Source organism: Pogoniulus pusillus, chromosome 1 (assembly GCF_015220805.1).
Source record: "Pogoniulus pusillus isolate bPogPus1 chromosome 1, bPogPus1.pri, whole genome shotgun sequence".
Taxonomy (NCBI): Eukaryota; Metazoa; Chordata; class Aves; order Piciformes; family Lybiidae; genus Pogoniulus; species Pogoniulus pusillus.
In genome coordinates this window covers 53,584,027-53,603,425 of record NC_087264.1, presented here as the reverse complement: position 1 = coordinate 53,603,425, position 19,399 = coordinate 53,584,027, and the positions used below count along the sequence as shown (strand labels likewise).

General features: G+C 47.9%; 1 long non-coding RNA gene across 1 annotated transcript; it reads left to right on the top strand.

The window, feature by feature from the left end:
* Nucleotides 1-697: 697 nt before the first annotated feature.
* On the top strand, nucleotides 698-3,067 carry LOC135180150 (uncharacterized). The gene is made up of 2 exons (XR_010304298.1): nucleotides 698-948; nucleotides 2,675-3,067. It is a non-coding gene; the product is annotated as an uncharacterized LOC135180150 (long non-coding RNA).
* The last annotated feature ends 16,332 nt before the right edge of the window (nucleotides 3,068-19,399 follow it).

Here is a 19,399-nt window from a genome sequence, read left to right as displayed (position 1 = left end):
GTGGACCAGCTTGCCAGAAGGCCTGGAACACCTCTTCTGTGAGGCCAGGCTGAAAGAGTTGAGGAAGACCTTCTGGTGGCTTTTCAGTGTAGGGATCTGGGGGTGCTGATTGATACCCACCTGAACATGAGCCAACAGTGTGCCCAGGTGGCCAAGAGAGCCAGTGGCATCCTGGCCTGCATCAGGAATGGTGTGGTCAGCAGGAGCAGGGAGGTCATTCTGCCCCTGTACTCTGCACACCTTGAGTGCTGTGTTCAGTTCTGGGCCCCCCAGTTTAGGAGGGACATTGAGATGCTTGAGCGTGTCCAGAGAAGGGCGACGAGGCTGGGGAGAGGCCTTGAGCACAGCCCTACGAGGAGAGGCTGAGGGAGCTGGGATTGGTTAGCCTGGAGAAGAGGAGGCTCAGGGGTGACTTTATTGCTGTCTACAACTACCTGAGGGGTGGTTGTGGCCAGGAGGAGGTTGCTCTCTTCTCTCAGGTGGCCAGCACCAGAACGAGAGGACACAGCCTCAAGCTGTGCCAGGGGAGATTTAGGCTGGAGGTGAGGAGAAAGTTCTTCCCTGAGAGAGTCATTGGACACTGGAATGGGCTGCCCGGGGAGGTGGTGGAGTCGCCGTCCCTGGGGCTGTTCAAGGCAGGACTGGACGTGGCACTTGGTGCCATGGTCTGGCCTTGAGCTCTGTGGTAAAGGGTTGGACTTGATGATCTGTGAGGTCTCTTCCAACCCTGATAATACTGTGATACTGTGATACAGTGCTTGGAGAGGCTGATGAGAAAACTGGGGACTGATTTTTTAGCAGGGCCTGATGCATCAGGAGCGATGGTCTTAATGAAGAGGGAGATTCTGACTGGAGAGAAGAGAGAAATTGTTTACACTGAGGGGGATGAGACCCTGGGGCAGGTTGCCCAGAGAAGTGGTAGAAGCCCCATCCCTGCCACCATTCCAGGTAAGGTTGCTGGGGACTCTGACCAGCCTGCAGACAGGGCTTGACTGGATGGTTTAAAGGTCCCTACCCACCCAAAACATTCTGTGGGTCTATGTAAGACTCAAGGCAGCACCATAATGTCCCCATCTAGGCCATCTAGTCAGGGGGTGTAAATCATTACCCCTCTGAAGACATCAATGAAAATCTGATGATCTCCAGCAGTGATGTTCTGGCTCCAAAGCATCTCTACAAATAACAATTAAAGCCAACCAATCACCACCACTTAAAGCTGCTGCTTCAGGCTGCACATACACATAGGTACCCATGTGAATGCCCATATGGGCACATCCCTGCCAGGCTTGTTGAGCTCAAACCAGCAAAAGGAGGGGTTTGTCCCACTCCCAATAACAGCACAACAAGACCTTATTTTTGTTCCACTTTACAACACTGTCTTTTTTGCTTTGGTTAGTGACTCATGCCCATGGAACTATCAACCTCATCACATGCAGACTGCTCACAGCCATCCGTTTGCTCCTCCACTCAGTAGTATCTCAAGTGGTGTAACACAGCACAAGAGAATGAAGAACTTCTGACACTCATGAAAGTGCCTCTTGGATTACACCTCTTGGGTTCCAGTTTGTGCCCACTGCCCCTCATTCTGTTGCTGGGAAGCACTGACAAGAGCCTGGCCCCACCCTCTTGCCCCCCACCCTTTATCTCTTGATGAGCATTTCTCAGATGCCCTCTCAGGCTGCTCTTCTCCAGGCTCAGCAGCCCCAGGGCTCTCAGCCTTTCTTCCTCACAGAGATGCTCCAGGCCCCTCAGCATCTTTGTAGCCCCCGCTGGACTCTATCCAATAGTTCCTTGTCTGGGGAGCCCAGAACTGGACCCAGAATTCCAGCAGTAGCCTCCCTCAGGCTGAGCAGAGGGGCAGGAGAACCTTCCTCAGTCTGCTGGCCACACTCTTTCATGCACCCCAGGAGACCATTGACCTTCTTGGCCATAAGGGCACATTGCTTGTTGCCCACCAGCACTCCCAAATCTTTCTCCAGGCAGCCGCTTCCCAGCAGTTCCTGGCAGAAGAGAACCAACTAGTTAGTCTGGCAGGGTCTGGTTGTGCTAAAACTCTACTGCACTCCATCTCACCGCTGCCACTGAAAGAAGAGAACTCAGCAACATTCACTTCCTGCTGAAGAACTGGAAAAGCAATGGATCCTTTCAGAGGAGAAGAATGAGCCCCACCCCACCAAGGTGAAGAACACATCATGAGTTGTGATCCACATTTCCCTTTTTCTTCAACTCGGCTGTTTCAGTTTGCTCTGGGATTGCTGGTTTGTACCTCAAATCACAGAAGGCCTGAAGGGACTTCGAAAGACCATCCAGTCCAACGCCCCTGCCAGAGCGGGGTCACCTACACCACCTCACAGAGCAATGCATCCAGGCAGGTCTTGAACATCTCCAGAGAGGGAGACTCCACAACCCCTTCGGGCAGCCTGGGCCAGGGTTCTGTCACCCTCACTGTGAAAAAAATTCTTCCTCACGCTTCTATGGAACTTCCTATGCCTCAAATCATCTTCCTCTGCTGAACTCTGCAGCAGGGTTTGTAGAGCAGCCACTTCCACATTTAGCCCTTTTGCCTTCCCAGCAACTTCTCTGAGAAGCAAAATTACACTTTCCTTTTTTTTCCCCCTCTCCACTAGAACACTTCCCTTAAAATAACTTCATTCCTTTCCTTTCTTTCTCCCAGGACTGACACCGACCTGTGCACACTTCCAGGACTATTTCGAGCAGTGCCCACCGGCAGGAAAAGCTGAGGTCCTCTCTGACACCAAGCCAAACAAGCTGGAAGAGCTCCTCCCAGTCTTTCTCTCTAAACTGAGCTGTAGCAGATGCGACAGAAAACAAACCTACTCTGGGATCATAGAACTTTAGAGGTTGGAAGGGACCTCGAGAGATCGTTGAGTCCAACCTCCCTGCCAAGACAGGATCACCTAGGGGGGTCCATGCGGGAAGGCATCCGGGCGGGATACTCCACACACCCTCCCCCCCGCTTCCTCTTTATTTGTTTGAGCTCACAGCGTCATTTTCTGTGCACCTCTTCATTCCTTAGCAAATAAATTCGGGGTCTGTTCGGTTTAAACGCTGCACTCCGAAAGGATTTGTAATTAGCGAGGGAAAAAAAGCTCCCTTAACAAGAACTGTTGCATCGCATGAAGTGTCAGACCCACCTTCCCCCAACTCCCTGAGCACGGCACTGCTCGGCTGCCCAAGAGTTAACAGAGGGGTCCGGGGGGTGGGGAAGAAACCAAACCAAGCCGCACCAAACCAACCAACATCTACCAAAATCCCCTTCAGCCTGAGGGATCTCAGGTACTGCCGAGTTGTCTTTCCTTCCACACGGAACTGGGCACCTCCGGCTCGTTACCCCACTGCCTCCCGCCATCAGAACGTCCAAGCAGAAGCCGATTTTCACCTTGGGCCCAAACGCACACCGAACACTTTCCCTCCTCCCTCCCCGCGTTGTGCACGGAGCCAGTACCTGTAGAGCGGGTCCCAGGGCAAACCCGGATGAGTGCCAAGCGCTCGCTGGTCCCAGGGCTGCTCCCTCCTTCCCTCCGGCACCTTCCCGTCTCGTCCTTCTTCCCTCTCACGTTACAAACAGACCCCAAGGCCCGCAAGCGAGCCGGCGGGCGGCGGCAGCACTGGGGCAGGCCCGGGCCGGAGCTCGGCGAGAGGCAGCTCTGATGTTGAGCCGCCGCGGCAGAGGCCGGGCCGGGGCCGGTCGGCAGGGAACTGGGGGGCGAAGGAAGCCAGCGCCGCAGGCAAAGGAGGAGGAGGAGGGCAGGGGGCCCGGGCCGGGCGCTGAGAGGCCCCGCCATGTCTGGCCGTGCCGCGGCGCCGCTTCCCGCCGCGCCGCGCCTACAACTCCCGGCCTGCCCGGGCCCGCCGCCGGAACCCTCTGCGGGGCCGCGGCCGCTCCGCCGCCGGCCTGGCTCCCCCTCTTCCTCCGCCGCCACACGGGGTCCGGCCCGCTTCAGTTCCTCCGCCGAGCTGCTCCCGGCCTGGCCCGGCCCTGCGCCCTGGGTCCCGGCCTTGCCGTCCCCCTGCAGCGTGGCTGTGGTCCCAGGAGCGCCGGGAGCAGTGGCGGCGAGTTAATTACCTGCTGCCTGGCCGGGGATTTATGTTTGAGCTTTAACAAAAAATCAGAGTTTTGGGTTGGGAACGGCAGATTGTATTGAATCGATTAAGACAGCCTTAGGCCCCCCCCCCCCCCCCCAAACCAAACCCAAAGCCAAGGCAGGCCTTGGGGACGCAGCGAGGGGGAAAGGCAGGGCTGCCCTGCAGCGAGCGCAGAGCGACGGCACGGCCGAGCTGCCCTGCACTGCTCACACAGGTGCCCCAGCACGGCCCCTTGCCAGCTCCTCTCTTCAAACAGCACACTCTGAGCGTACAGCGAACTGAAACCAGCCCGGGGAGTCAGGATCCATCCTGGGAGAGGGGGCACGGATGGGGATGCGTGTGTGTGTTAATGGCACAGAGCCCTGCAGGAGCGAGCACAGGGAGTATAACCCAGCAGGTCTGCCCGGGTGCCCTTCCCGAGGCTCCCCTGGCAAGCTGGGCCACATCTCCTCGCACCTCTTTTTCCGGGTGATGGTTTGTAACGGAGCGAGTCGAACGGCGCTTAGTTTGCGTTGCCACACGAACGGCAGCGTGCCCAGAGCCGGGGGCTGCCTGGCAGACTTGCACACAGGTCTGCTTCTGCTCCAGGCTCGGCAGCAGACGCTCAGAAACGTGCTGCTTGGTTTGGAGGGGATGTGGGGGGGGGGGGGGGGGGGGGGGGGGGGGGTTTGGGGTTTTTTTCGGTTGGTTGATTGTTGTTTTTCCTCCTTCCGAAATGAAAATCCTGCAGCCAAACAAACCCACTGCCCGATCCTTTCGTGTAAACGCTTCCTTGAGACAATAAAGCCAAAATAATAAATCACCGCAAGCCTCTTCCTTAGTCCAGACCATAAACAACACAGGGCAAAGAAAAAGACCTTCCCCTCCCTTTAAAAAGAAACCTTATCAAGAAGAAAAGCTGATCTAAAGCTCTCTGCTTTTGTTTTTTCTTTCCCTCCTCTGTTTTTGTAATACCTCTTTCCCCTCAACCAGCAGCTTCACCCAGAGAAAAACACACCTGGAAAGTCTGCCTCGTCTTTTTTTTTTTTGGCCTTGTTTTTCAGGCACTTCCAAGGGGTGTTGGGGTGGGGGGGAAGAAGATTTTCAAGCCCATTCACAGCCACGCCATCTATTAGAATTTATTCCTCGCCCTGCCATTTTTTCCTTCGCTTTCTGATGTCCAGATTTCTTGGGGAGACACAGCTCAATTGCCTTGGCGTACTGACACCCTCACCTCTCTCTCCCCCCACCCCCAGTTTCTTCCTTCCAAACCAACCACAAGCATTTCAGAAAAGCTTTTTAACATATGTCTAGAAAAGCCTTAGGAACGAATTAAAGGACAGTGGCAGACCTCCGAGTTGAAGGTGCCAGTGAACCCCCTTCTCTGCCATGTACCTCTGAAATCCCTGCTTGCTGCTACAGGAGTTCAGCAGGACCATCGTTTGGTTTGGTTTTATATATACCTCTGAGTTTATACTTTTAATCTGTTTTTTAATTGGCTCATGAAAAGGGTTTTAAGCGATTTCAAATAAAAATAGTGTCATGTTTTGGTATATTTTACCATCATCCTTCCCCTTCTTTTTGCTTTTAAATCACTCAGCATTTCACTAGAACCTAATTAAGTAAATTTTAAGTCAGTTTTAACCTAAATACAGAGGTCTAATAACAAAAAAAAACACCCAAACAAAACTAGTTTGCAAACAGGGACACCTGAAATGGAAGCTCCTTTCTTTCCTCAGGTAGGAAAAAAAAAGATGCTGAAACATTTTTTTTTTCCTCCCCCACAAACTTTGAGTTCTGGATGCAGCACTTCAGATTTACAAACCGATGTGCTCCTGAGGAAACGAATTTCACCCCACAGCAAGCATCTTGCCTCGATCCAATTTCATTTGCTTGTTCTTTTTTTAGCATTAAAAAGAGGGAGACTAAATGAAGAAAAATGCTGCAAAATCCTGGCTCTTTAGCCTCATCAATTGCCTGTTTCCAAGCCCCTCCTGATAGCAGTTTCTGTTGTTATTATATATTATTTTACCAGTGGAAATATTCTAATTTGGAGATTTTTTTCCCCCAGCCTTTTAAAGGGCTACAGAACAACCTTAGAGTTTTGGGTTTGTTTTTTTTTTTTTCAGAGCCTTCTAAGCATTTTTAATCTATTCCCCCCCACCCCCCTTTTAATTACTAACTGCTACAGACATCCCATTTGGTAAAGGCAATTTACATTTCTCTCCTTGTCTCAGCTCTCAGGGTTGAACCAAACAGTTCAAACCGGGAAGAAGAAAGGATGTGCCCAACACTTGAGTGCAGCTCCCCTCTCTCTCTCTCTGAGTGTGCAAGAAGCTCACACCAAACGCCCCAAATCTCCCCAAAACACAACCTCTTGCCTCATCAGAAAATGTCACTTGGTGACTAAGCCGACCCCAAGGAACTGCATTTTTCTCCAAGGCGTCCTACCTAGAGCCTTCTGCCATTAACTGCCTCGTGCTGAATTAACCAGGCCTGCTCGAAAAACAACTATTGTGCCTTCCACGTAATCAGACCAGACTAATTTTTAATTGCTCCCACATCAAATCTATTTGTCACTCCAACGAAGCCACATGCAATTAGAGCTCGTGGGGTTCGTCAGCCCAAGCCACAAACAGCAGCATGCATCTCCAGTTCTACGATCCTAGCACGAGTGGAAACCAAAACACGCACCCTAGCTCCCGCAAGCATCTCTCTTTTTGTGCCCTCCTGATCTTTGCACCTCAGAGGGAGTAAATCCAGCCCAGCACTGCTGCTCTCTTCCAGCCCACCAGAGTTGGCAAGGACTTGGCAGTCACCTTCCCTCCCTCACAAAACGCTGCCTCCTCCTCGCCTCTCTCCAAATGCACCAAAAATAGTTGCATTCGTCTCAAAGGTCCATAAACTCCAAACTTAAGGCAGACAGAAGGTCAGGTGTTATTTATTTATTTAATCCCACCAGAAAAGTTCTTTCCTCTCTCTGTTGAAAGTTGTAAGTTAAGAGCACCTTACCTGAGGAGTGGTGCTTGCTCCACCGCGGCTGTCTGTCCATTCTTCTCTCTGGAGCAGGGGATGCGCCGTGCTTCCTGCCACCCGAGAGAGAGCAAATTCACATTAGCACATCCTTAGACCCCTGGCTTCATGCTCACATCTTCTGGCCCTCACTTCTTGGCTGGGAAAAAAAAAAACTCTTCGGACCAGAGACCTCAGAATTGTTTTGGGGGAAAATCAAGTGCCAAAATAAGGAAAGAAATCAGCTCCTTATGTGCTGAAGCCAAGTGCCAGACCCTCCAAGACCTGCTTTGGAGTTCTCAGAGGCTTGTGTCCTGCTGCTTTCTCTCTCTCATCAAACACATTTCATCTCCAAAAGGCCTCACTTTTTATATTAAATCAGGAGGGAAAAGATTGAATAAATAATTTCTTTCACAAATACTGACATGCCATTATATATATATATATAACCCCCCCACACACACACACATATATTATCTTTAAAACCACTTCCATAAAGGACAGAGTCCTGAGCGATTCTTTCTCCCCTTCCAACTTTTCCCTCCCCTGCTTTAAAAGCTGCAAACCTCTTTGGCTAAATGCAGTGCTGGATTTCTTTGCTTTAGCCCAAATTTCATTTTTATTATTGTCTATTTACTTGGGAAGCTGCAGAATTTAGCCAGGCCTGGAATTTTGAGCTTTCTATCTCCTCCTTTCACCTGTGAGGAAGATACCAGCTCAAATCACTGTCTGGACACCATTTTAAATGCTCTTCCCTCACCCCCCACCCTCCCCCTTTTTCAAACCCACTTAAGAGAAAAAGTGAATCTATTCAGTACAAATTCACAGCATCTTCTCTTCCCCAACCTCTTCCTTTTAAGTTAGTCATTTAGTAAGCATTATCAATGCAAGTCATGGTCAGAAAGCCTCAGCTCTCTAGGGTATAGAATTTATGACTAAACTGCCCTTTTGTTGTTGTTAAACATAACAGAAAAGGGTCTGCCCGTGCTAAAATCTTTCCTTCCCTCTTTTACCCTTCTTCCACACATTCTACCCCCCAGCACGCTGCTAGGATCCCAGCAGCCTCCTCCCACACCCAATTTCCTGGCCACTGAGAAATGCAAACCACGAAAGATTTTTGCACAGCATTACCTTCTCTAGCCCGTTCCTTTCCTCTCTTCCCTCCTTTTTCCCCGCCGCACCTGATGCTGCTTTTTGTCTCTCTGCTCCTGCTTTGTTGGGGCTTTGCCCTCTTTCCTCCACTTTTGTCTCCTATTTGATCCTCTGAGGCTGAGCAGGACCAGCTGCATGTCTGTCTCTCTCTGCCATTTGCTACACCAGCTCTCAGGTGCCTTTTTCCAGTGTTTTACACATTAAACACATTCTAACAGCAGTTTCTTGCATTTTTAAAGGCACTTCCCCCCCACCCCCTTCAATTCTTTCTCCAGGATCTGGCCGGTTTGTCTAATTAATTGATACTTCTGCAAAACAAAGGGAACTCTGTCCTGTCCCCAGCACCTGATCCTATCAGCATTCCAAGAGGAAACAACCTGATGTAAACTACAAAAAAAAAAAAAAAAAAACACCAAAGGCAAAGGGGGAACGTAGCAATGCCCCTTAAAAACCATGCTATAAACCCCAGACTTTTAAAACTCAGTCTGCATTTTTTAAAAGCCATTCCATCATGGGGAAAAAAAAACCCAAACAACTAACAGAACAAAAGCTCTCTCTTAGGAGATATCCTCCTGGAGCTCACCAGCAACACTTTGCCATGCTAATAAAAGTAAAGCAGAGGTTTAAACCCAATTTTCCTGCCCAGTAGCACCTGTTTGGGATTGGCTTTCCTGCATTTCCCTCAAGCCTGAGGAGTGAGAGGTGCCTGTTGGTTTCACTTTTGTTCTCATCCAGTTTCACTTTCATGCCCTGGCAGAATCTTTGCTCTTTGCAGTTCTGCAGTCTTAAAGAAGGCATTTGCATCTTTAAACAATCCTCATTACGCTTCTAACGTGAACAATTTGTGCCCATCTCTTTCCCAGGGCACTAAGAGGAGGGAAAACAATCATTTAGGGGTGTAAATGTACTGGGCAGCACCCCTAAAGGAGCAGCTCTCAACTGGCTGATGTTAGGCTGTGTTCTGCTCCTTCCTTCCCTGAAATCAGTGGGAATTGTGCCCTTCACTCTGGGACCAAAAAAAATGCCATATGCAGAGCAGTCTAACGCTTACAACATACAATGTGTGCCTGCAAGCCTTCCCCTGTGCAAACACCAGGGGAAAATAAGCCCAAAGCCACAAAACAACAACAAAGCAGCTCCTGCCTTTACCTTTCTCTGTGCTTTTGAATTAGCAATAAATATCCTTCTTGACACAGGGTCAGAATTACAGGGGGATCCATTCACTGGGGTTTGCCTGGATAGGAGGGAAACACTCTTATTTGCCTGCTACCAACTGCAGAGAACTATTTCTCCTCCTCTGCAAAGCTCAAACCACACGAAACGCTCCAGCCCGTGAAAAACCACCGCTGCCCTGCACCAGGACCTGCTTTCATCCGAGTTTCCAAACCACACACTTGTGTAACCCTAATTTTATTTTACGTGTCACCCTGCCTTCAGAAACCAGAACTATCCACAGCAGAAACAACAGCAACAATAATAATCATCATCTTGTAAAGGCTGGCATTTGCCTTCTCAAAACCTCCCCTTCTCTGCTACCTTCTCCTCTCTGCAACGGGGACCCCAAAACTCAGCTGCGACCTCGCACATGCTTGGGCACATCGACATCCAGCAAAACCTTCCTCTAGCTCCCCAGATTTCTCTCTGAGTAGGGATAAGGGGTTGTGAGACATCAAGGCTCTGTTGAGAGGCTTTAAGGTCTACAGGAGCTGAACAACGTTCCGTTTTTGGCCGCTTTCCTAGGAATTCTGCCCCCCATACAGTCACTGGCCACAGACAGACATTATTCTCCTGGTTACAGGCTAAAAGTTCAATCTGAAAAGGTTTTAGGCATGCAGCTCCCAGGACAAGGGCCATATCCTCATTTTTTAAATCTCATTGGTTTAGTTCAGACTAGGAAATGGGAATGAAAATGGGGAATTGCTTTGTGATCTCAGGTCTCGTTCCCAGCCCCTTCATGGGCACACACTTCTACCCCAGCAGCCTGTGGTGACTTCTTCTCACTTCACACATCAGGTCACCAGCAGCTTCCACAGCACCGTGTTATAGATTCACAGAAAGGGTTGGGTTGAAAGGGACCCTAAAGATAACTTAATTCCAACCTCCTGCCATGGGCACAGACACCTCCCACCAGCCCAGCTCACTCAAAGCCTCATCCAGCCTGGACTTGAACACCTCCAGGGAAGGGGCATCCACAACCTCCCTGGGCAACCTGTGCCAGTGTCTCAGCACCCTCACTGGAAAGAGTTTCTTCCTAATCTCCAGTCTCAATCTGCCCTCCTCAAGCTTCAGTGCAACCCTCGCGTCCTGTCATCACTACTAGCCCTTGGAAAAAGCCCTCTCCTGACCCCATTTTCCCAGATGTCTCAACACAGAAGAGGAGGAACCACCACCTTCTCAAAGAATTTCCTTCCACCTTCTTTCCCAACCTCCACCTCTCCTCTCCTGCTCCCAGAAAACACCTTCCAAGGTCCACTGAAGGTGAGACTTACACACAGGCTTACTTTCAAGCGTGGCTACACCCTCAGTGGGGTTACTCAACCACCCAGGTCATCAGTACTTTGCTTCAGTGCCAGACAGACAATTGTCATCTCCAGGGTCACCAGAAAACTCTGCTTACCACAAAGCAGCATCACAGCAAAGACTTTGACATACTTCTGACACATCTCAATGCAGCCACATCCCTCTAAGAGCCCAAATTCCCTCTTTCCTGCTGTCTTTCTCCCTGATTTTCCTCATCTGCAATGAGTTGCCGAGATGGCATCAGGCTTTTGCCCAGGGCTGCATCATCCCCACTGATCAAGTGTCCTAGGTGGAAGACTTTGCTCCTGCTACCTTCCACTGTGTCACTTTTAGGGCAAAGACCCCAAATTGTCCCAGTCCCTTGAAGATGGATTGTGCCAAGGGAGGATAAGTTGGGTATTAGGAACAATTTATTCACAGCAAGGGCTGCCAGGCCTTGGAGAAGCCTTCCCAGGGGGTGGTGGAGTCACCATCCCAGGATGCATTTGAAAGGTGCTTGGGTGTGGTGCTGAGGGGGTAGTGAGCTGTAGGTGAGCAGTTGGACTTGATGATCTCAAAGGTCTCTTCCAACCTCAACAGTTCCATAGTTCTGAGGTCTGATGAAGGTTAACTTCAGCAGACATCAGCAGATATCCATCCATTGAGGCTGCTGGGTTGTGAGCACTACAAGAGATAAATAGAGGGCAATACAGTGTTTCAGAATGGTTCCTTAAGAGGCTGTGTTTCATGACTTGGCTCTGCCTTGCTGCTCTTCATAGCATCACAGAATGGTAGGGGTTGGAAGAGGACGTCTGAAGATCCCCTTGGTGCCCTTGCAGAAACCACTTCTGCGGCGTCCCACCCTGGCTTCCCCTGTGTTTTAAATACCAATATGCACTCCACAGTTTGGTTTTACTTCAGCTAACCAGAGAATTTTAGCTGGGTGGTTGCTCTTCACCTTTTGTCATCTCCTATTTAAGGATATTGAGGCCTCCCAGCCAAATATTGTCAAGGAAGCCTTAGGAATGGCATGAGCGTGGCAGAGGGGCGGAAGACAGTTGCATGGCCACGGTGGCACAAAGAGGGTTGCTCTCAAAGGTCCTTAACGTCATACTAAGTCCTAAGGTACAAAGAAAGGAACTGTCCTCTCCAGCCACACCAACAGTCTTGAAGTGCTCTGCAGTCTCCCTGGGGTTCCTAATGGTCCACAACCCTTTCCTGTAAGGTCCTGCTGCTACACAAGAGGTTATCTCAGAAGCTGCCTGCTCCTCTCTCCTTTTCCCATCAGAAACAACCATTAACAAATCCTTGTTAACATCTTTGGTTTGGAAGGCACCAGGTGTAACCTCTGGTGCTATGAGATAGTCACACTCTTGATAATTGTAGTGTAGAGTCACTGTCGTGACAGGTAGGTTGAACCTCGTGAGGAACAGAGAACTGAGCAGGTCAGAGAGTGTTGGTGACGGGTCAAGAGCACAGCCTAGGATCACTGGGCTTGTCACCTTCCCACTCTAGTTCAATCCCAAACACACCAAACTGAAGCTGCCTTGACTCTTTCCATAGCTCTTAAACAGGACCCTGATCCTAACTCACACAGGAGACACCAAGATGAGCACAGCAACAGCCAGGCTAGCTGCTGGGGCTGCATGGAGAGCATCCCAATCACATTGAGGAGCTCTCCTTGTGCCTATGAGCCAACAGCATCTTACTGTTTGCAGAAGGGGCTGACAGAGATACAGTGAATGTTCCAGCACAGGCATTAGAGATGTCATCTGGCCTTACTTGAAACAACCAATGTAATGCAACCCCACAGATTGTCAGGGCAATCTTCTCCAGCTTCTAACTAAAGAGCAGCTGACCAAGAGGTCCAAACCAAGATGGACACCACACAGGGAATTGGAGAAGTACATCCATGTTTGCCTTGAAGCAAATGCACCAACATGAAATCTCTGCCTGTCACCCATGTGCCTCACTCGTTTGCTCCACAAGCTCTCAGGCTTTATTTTCACTGGTTTACACATTAAACACATTCTAATATTACACATTAAACACATTCTAATGTTACACATTAAACACATTCTAATAGCATTTCCTTATATTTTTAAAGGTACTTCCCCCCCCCCCCAGGTTCTCTCTCCAGAATCTGGCTGATTTGAGTCATTGATACTTGTGTAAAGCAAGGGCAACCCTGCCCTGCCCCAGCACCTGCTCCTATCAGCATTCCAAGTGGAAACAACTTGATGTAAACTACAACAAAACAAAAAAGGGCAGGGGTAAAGGGGTAATGTGTAGCAATGCCCATTAATACCACACTATAAAATCCAGACTTTTAAAACCAATTCTGTTTTTTTTTTTTTTATAGCCATTGCATCAGAAAACAAAAACAACCAAACCAAAGAACCCAACAGGACAAAACATGAAACGACCAATGTAGTGCAACTGCCATGGATTGCCAGAGCAACCTTCTCCAGCTTCTAACTAAAGACCAGCTGACCAAGAGGTCCAAACCAACATGGACAGAACACAGGGAGAAAAAACCCCAACACATCCATATTTGCCATGAAGCAAGTACACCAACACCAAAACCTCTTTCTGTCACCCTTATATCATAGAATCAACCAGGTTGGAAGAGACCTCCAAGATCATCCAGTCCAACCTAGCACCCAGCCCTAGCCAATCAAACAGACCATGGCATGAGGCATGAATGCCTCATCCAGGCTTTTCTTGAGCACCTCTGGGGACAGCAGCTCCAACATCTCTCTGGGCAGCCCATTCCAATGGCAAATCACACTCTCTGTGAAGAACTTCCTCACCAAGAATCATGGACTCATAGAATGGCTGGAGTTGGAAGGAACTTTTAAGATTATCTAGTTCCAATCCCTTGCCAAGGGCAGAGATACCTCTCACTAAACCACACTGCTCAAAGTTTCATCCAGCCTGGCCTTGAAAACAATTTTATTTGAAGAGGAAGATGAGAGAAGGATGACTGCAGCTCAGAATACCATATGAACCTCTGCCACTACCCACAGACCTTCTCTGCATACAAGTCCAAGAAGCCTGGTTTCTCTCACCTAAACCTCTGCTGCTAGGGAATTCACAGAATCACAGAAACACTCATGTTGGAAAAGACCCTCAGGATCACCACGTCCAAACGAGAACCCTACTCTGTAATGTGCACCCTGAGCCATACCCCCAGGCACCACATCCCAACGACTTTCAAACACATCCAGAGTTGGTGACTCCACCACCTCCCTGGGCAGCCCATTCCAGTACCTGACCACTCTTGCTGGGATTTTTTTTTTCCTAATACCTAAACCTACCCAGTGTCAGCTTGAAACCCTAGATGAGAACTCCACCTCTGCTAAGGAAGTGTTTCCTCAAACTACAGGTTTCTAAAGGACACGATGAGCTTCACAGTGCAGGACAAACAAAGCTAAGCAGCAGTGTCTGACAACAAGGGACCGAGGAGTTCTGCAGGTATCTAAGGAGCCACTCAGCTGCTAACTCCCTTGGCTTGCTGGAGCAAGTCCAGTCTCCCTGGAAAGGTGAATTTTCAGGCAAATGACAGCATCTGAGACTGTGTTATGGAAAAAGGGGAGAATTCAAGAGAGTGGCTGAGAGAGAAGCGAAGCCAAAGGCAGTCGTAGACTCCAAACATTTTGATAAACCCCCAAAAGGAAGCAAGACTCTTCCTAGCAATGGGCTGACTGGCAGAAAATGGATCAGCCTTGATGAGCTAGCAGCACTTTGTTTAGTGCTGACCCTTTGGGGCACCATCCTCACAGCCCACCTGACTCCTGCTGAACGAGTTACTTAGTGAAAGGCTGGGGAGCAGCTCTCGTCTCGGCTGGAAGAAGCACTCAGGGTGTCTGCAGCATCCTGCAGCCCCCAGTGGCCTCAGCATGTGTCAAGACCTTGGTACCTGACACTTCTTTTCATAGGATCATAGAGTGGATGGAAGGGACCTCAGAGAATATCTACTCCAACCTCAACTTAACTTGGTTGCTCAAGGCCTTGGCTTGTAAGGAGACAGCTGATGAGCTGCCCCATTGAAGAAGTATCTTGAAGGGTTTCAGCCCTAAAAACAACTTATTGCCCAACAGTTTCTTCTGTTTCCTGGTCCTTAGCCCAATTTGGAAGGCTCCCCAGACCCTTGCCCAAGGGCAGCTTGAAGAAGATGGCCTGGCAGTTCTCCTACAGCAAGCCTCATTACTTTGGCATTCCAGGGTAGCTAGGCAAAGGGCTGGGAAGAGTTAGAACAGCCTTCCTTTCTCCTGCTCTTTTCAGCAGCCAGCACAATAATTAACACCTTCTGGTCCATAAAGGGACCTAGAAATCTTTGCTTTCTTACTGTGGGCTTGCTGACCTTGGAGGTATTTTCCAACCTTAATGGTGTTATGTTGATGAAGGTCAGAAAGCATTCACTAAGAGAGCATGACCAGAATAGCCATTTTGATCCTCAAGAAGAACATCTAAAAACACAGAATCATAGAATGCCTTGGGTTGGAAGGGACCTCCAAAGGTCATGTAGGCCAACCCCCAGGCAGTTAGCAGGGACATCCTCCCCTAGATCAGGTTGCTCAGGACATTGCCCAGCCTCACCTTGAGCATCTCCAGGCATGGGGCCTCAACCACCTCCCTGGACAACCTCTTGCAGTGTTTCACCACCCTCCTGGTACAGAACTTGTTCCTAACATCCAATCTAAATCTGCTCTTCTCTCATTTCAAACCGTTGTCCCTCATCCTGTCTCTGCAGGCTCCTGGAGGCAGTCTCTCTGCAGCCATACTAAAGTCCTCAAGAATGCGTGCCCATGGGTTTTAAACCAAGCTGGGTCCAACTAAACTTGGGCATATGCTAAAGCCCTCCCTTTCCTGGCCACCAAGGCTGTCATCCTCGAGCAGCCAAGCACACCTGGCGGGACTGAACAAGCTGAGGGGCTTTCTGAGGGTGCTGGACACGACACAGCAATTTAAATGGATCAAAACAATATCCAGCAGGCTTCCACGAGAAGCAGAGGAGATAACCCTGCCTTCTGAAATGCTCTGGGTGTGACTTTGTCTTTTTCCACCAGAAGAAGGGACTGCTTTTTTGAAAACTACACCACTGGTCCTACAGATTTTTTGCCACACAAGGTCTTGTCCATCTTTCCCATGGATGTTTCTTCCTGTCCTACATGAGACTGTGGCCCCTCAACATTCATGGTTGAATGTTTTGTAACAAGGCTTCCATTTCTGGTCTGAATACTGCAGGATTTTCAGGCCTGGCTAACAAGCAACTTAGTCTTCTCCAGCAGCCTGGACAGAGCTAAAATAATCAGGAATCAGACAAGGGCACAGAAGAAGAAAATTCAGAGCTGGTTTCTATCCACACATTGTCAGTTAATTACAGACTTGCCTGTAGAAAATGGTGGTGGGCCCAAGAACTTAACTCCTGGTCTTTAACCACTTCACACAGGTTAATGTGAGATGCTTCTGCTCAGCTTTTGTCTCTCCCCCACTACTGGTATTGACCCTACTGTGTTTTGGGAAGGGACTTCTAGAGTCTGAAGTCAAACAGAAGGTTCAAGCAGCTTAAGTCAGACCTCACTCTGTTACTCTTCTCAAACTAAACACGAGGAGAACGTGGCTTATTGACACAACCCAGCTAAGACTGAGCCTCCAGAGCTTATGTACCCTGCAGCTGAAGAATATGACCCATTACACATCTGTGTGCAGCCACAGAATGACCTTCGAATAGAGGGAAGAAAACTTCTTCATTTTAATGAAACGTGGGGAGTGAGGCACATGTGGAGCCAGAGACACTATCAGCATCCACCTGCTTGTCACCAGTTGTTAGTTTGAGGCAGGCACTGGTTCCTTCTACTTCCATGCTACTTTCCATTTCAGAGTGGCAAAGACAAAATGCGCCAGCAGCTGGGTGGTGTGCCATGGATTTGATGTGGAGCTCATGCCACAAGACAATGGTGGTTCTTTTCCTTTGGAAAACAAAAAATTGAAAAAAACCCAGTAGCTCTCCATGCCCAAAGTTTCATTTTCATTTAAGCAACCATTCAGAAGGACCACAAAGTCCAACCTCTAAATACAGAATATGAGAGACAGGAGCGCTGTGAAAAGCAGATCCCAAGTAAAGCCAACTCCAGTGTGCACTAGAACCTAGCCAAGTCAGTGTTGCTGAGCCACAGCATCTGCAGCATGAAGCAAAGAGAGTTGGGTACCACAGATCTGGAGTAGCCACGATACCCAAGCAAGACAGGCTCATCTCCCAGCTCCAAAGCTCAGCCTGCACCTCCAGCTCATCCACACTCCAACTCCAAACTCCAGTTTGACACGGACCCAGTGCCACCACTCGCTGCTGCCACATAAGCTCAACCATCACCAGCAGGCTTTTGGCTGGATTTACCTAGATCAGTCTCTACCATTTCACATCTTTGTGCTTAGGGCATTCCATGAATTACAGTTTTCTACCCCGAGTTCAGCATCTGACAAAGAAGTTTAGTGCTAACCCCCTTCAGTTCAGCTTTCCCTGCATTCTGATGGGACCTTTCAGTCCCCACTTGTGCCCCTGTGCACATAGTGCCACCCCATCTTTGCTCTCTATGGCATGAGGCAGAGGTTTGCAGCGCTATTAGGTCAGAACAGCGGTGGAGGTGTCTGGAATGGGGGCTTGAGACACGAAGAGCAGGAGGCCTGCTTGTTTCCACAGCATTCCATACTGTAAGCACAATGACCACTGAAGCTAAGAAGTGCTAACTTCAAACCTCTGATAAACATCGAGGCCAGCTGGATGGATTTATTACTCATTCAAAGAAGTGTCATTAATGGTATATTTTAGGTTAAAAAAAGGCAAGCATTTTTAGCCCATCAGTTTGTCTTGTAGAAACACAGGATTTGATGTAAGTTGGGAAATAAACTGATCTGAGTCCTGGTTTTGCCCCTCTTCCATATTTAAGCAGGAAGAAAAGAGAAGGGAAAAGAAAAACATCAATTAACGAAAGCTGTATTAATTTGTTCTTATCCTGGCAGGAGGGGGTTTATTGTTACGTTTTAAATTGAATCTTCTGGTTTCAAATGTATCAGCAGTGAAAACTGGGGCAAAAAGTGCTACTGTTGGTAAATAGAATAGAAATTTAGGGAGCTAAAATTCCTACTATTTAAATAGCAAAAAGGGAAAACAAAAAAAAGAACTAAAATTTGAGGCTCTACAGTAGATAATTCCTCTGGTTCAAAGATTACAGCCCCAACTGAGAAAGCTCTATTCCAAACCCTGCAGCAGTACCTGCCTTGCCTCATCTCAGACTATCAGCAAGAGGAGTTTTGATTGCTGAACTTTAGTTTTAGCTTTTTCTGGTGTCCTACGGAAGGAAAATACAACAAAACCAAAAATCATATCAGATCAGAAAATAATGCTTTACTGTGGCTATAATTCCTTAGTGATCATTCTTCATCTCTGGGAGTTTTTAAATTAATGGATTGCTTAGAAATCATCTTTCACATCTTCCTTCTTTCAATATCAAATATGAAAATCTTGGGAAACTTGGGTTGTTTTTTTTTTTTTGGGGGGGGGGGAAGTTAAATATGGGGCAATCTGTTTGACTTTTTCAGTTCCTTTGGAGCTATTTCTAGAGAGTAAAATGAATGTGATAAGAAAACAATCATCCCCCACCCCTAAAAAAAATTAACAGAGATATTGGTGAAATTGTCCTGGAAGATGATAGAGAAAAAATTAGCAGAGATATTGGTGAAATTGTTCTGGAAGATGATAGAGACAAAATTAACAGAGATACTGGTGAAATTATTCTGGAAGATGATAGGATAAAAATTAACAGAGATATTGGAGAAATTATTCTGGGAGATGATAGAGAAAAAATTAACAGAGATATTGGTGAAATTGTTCTGGAAGATGATAGGATAAAAATTAACAGAGATATTGGTGAAATTATTCTGGGGGATGATAGAGAAAAAATTAACAGAGATATTGGTGAAATTATTCTGGAAGATGATAGGATAAAAATTAACAGAGATATTGGAGAAATTATTCTGGGAGATGATAGAGAAAAAATTAACAGAGATATTGGTGAAATTGTTCTGGAAGATGATAGGATAAAAATTAACAGAGATATTGGTGAAATTGTTCTGGGGGATTATAGGGAAAAAATTAACAGAGATATTGGTGAAATTGTTCTGGGGGATGATAGAGAAAAAATTAACAGAGATATTGGTGAAATTATTCTGGGGGATGATAGAGAAAAAATTAACAGAGATATTGGTGAAATTATTCTGGGGGATTATAGGGAAAAATTAACAGAGATATTGGTGAAATTATTCTGGGGGATTATAGGGAAAAAATTAACAGAGATATTGGTGAAATTGTTCTGGAAGATTATAGGCTGGACTTGATCTCAGGGGTCTGTTCCTGCCTCAACAACACTGTGGCTCTCTAAAGCATTCACCTCTCCAACTGTTCATTAATTAACAAAGAATGAAGCCTCTTAGTAAATACATCAATTCTGGTTTCTGTAGTGGGCTTACACTATGGCTTGTGAGAGCTGCTTTTCCAATTAATGAAATAGTTAATAGCAACAGCAGCAGCTTTAAGCTTTATTAATCCATCTTTGGAAAAGCAGAGGATTTCTTTGAAGCAGACTCACAT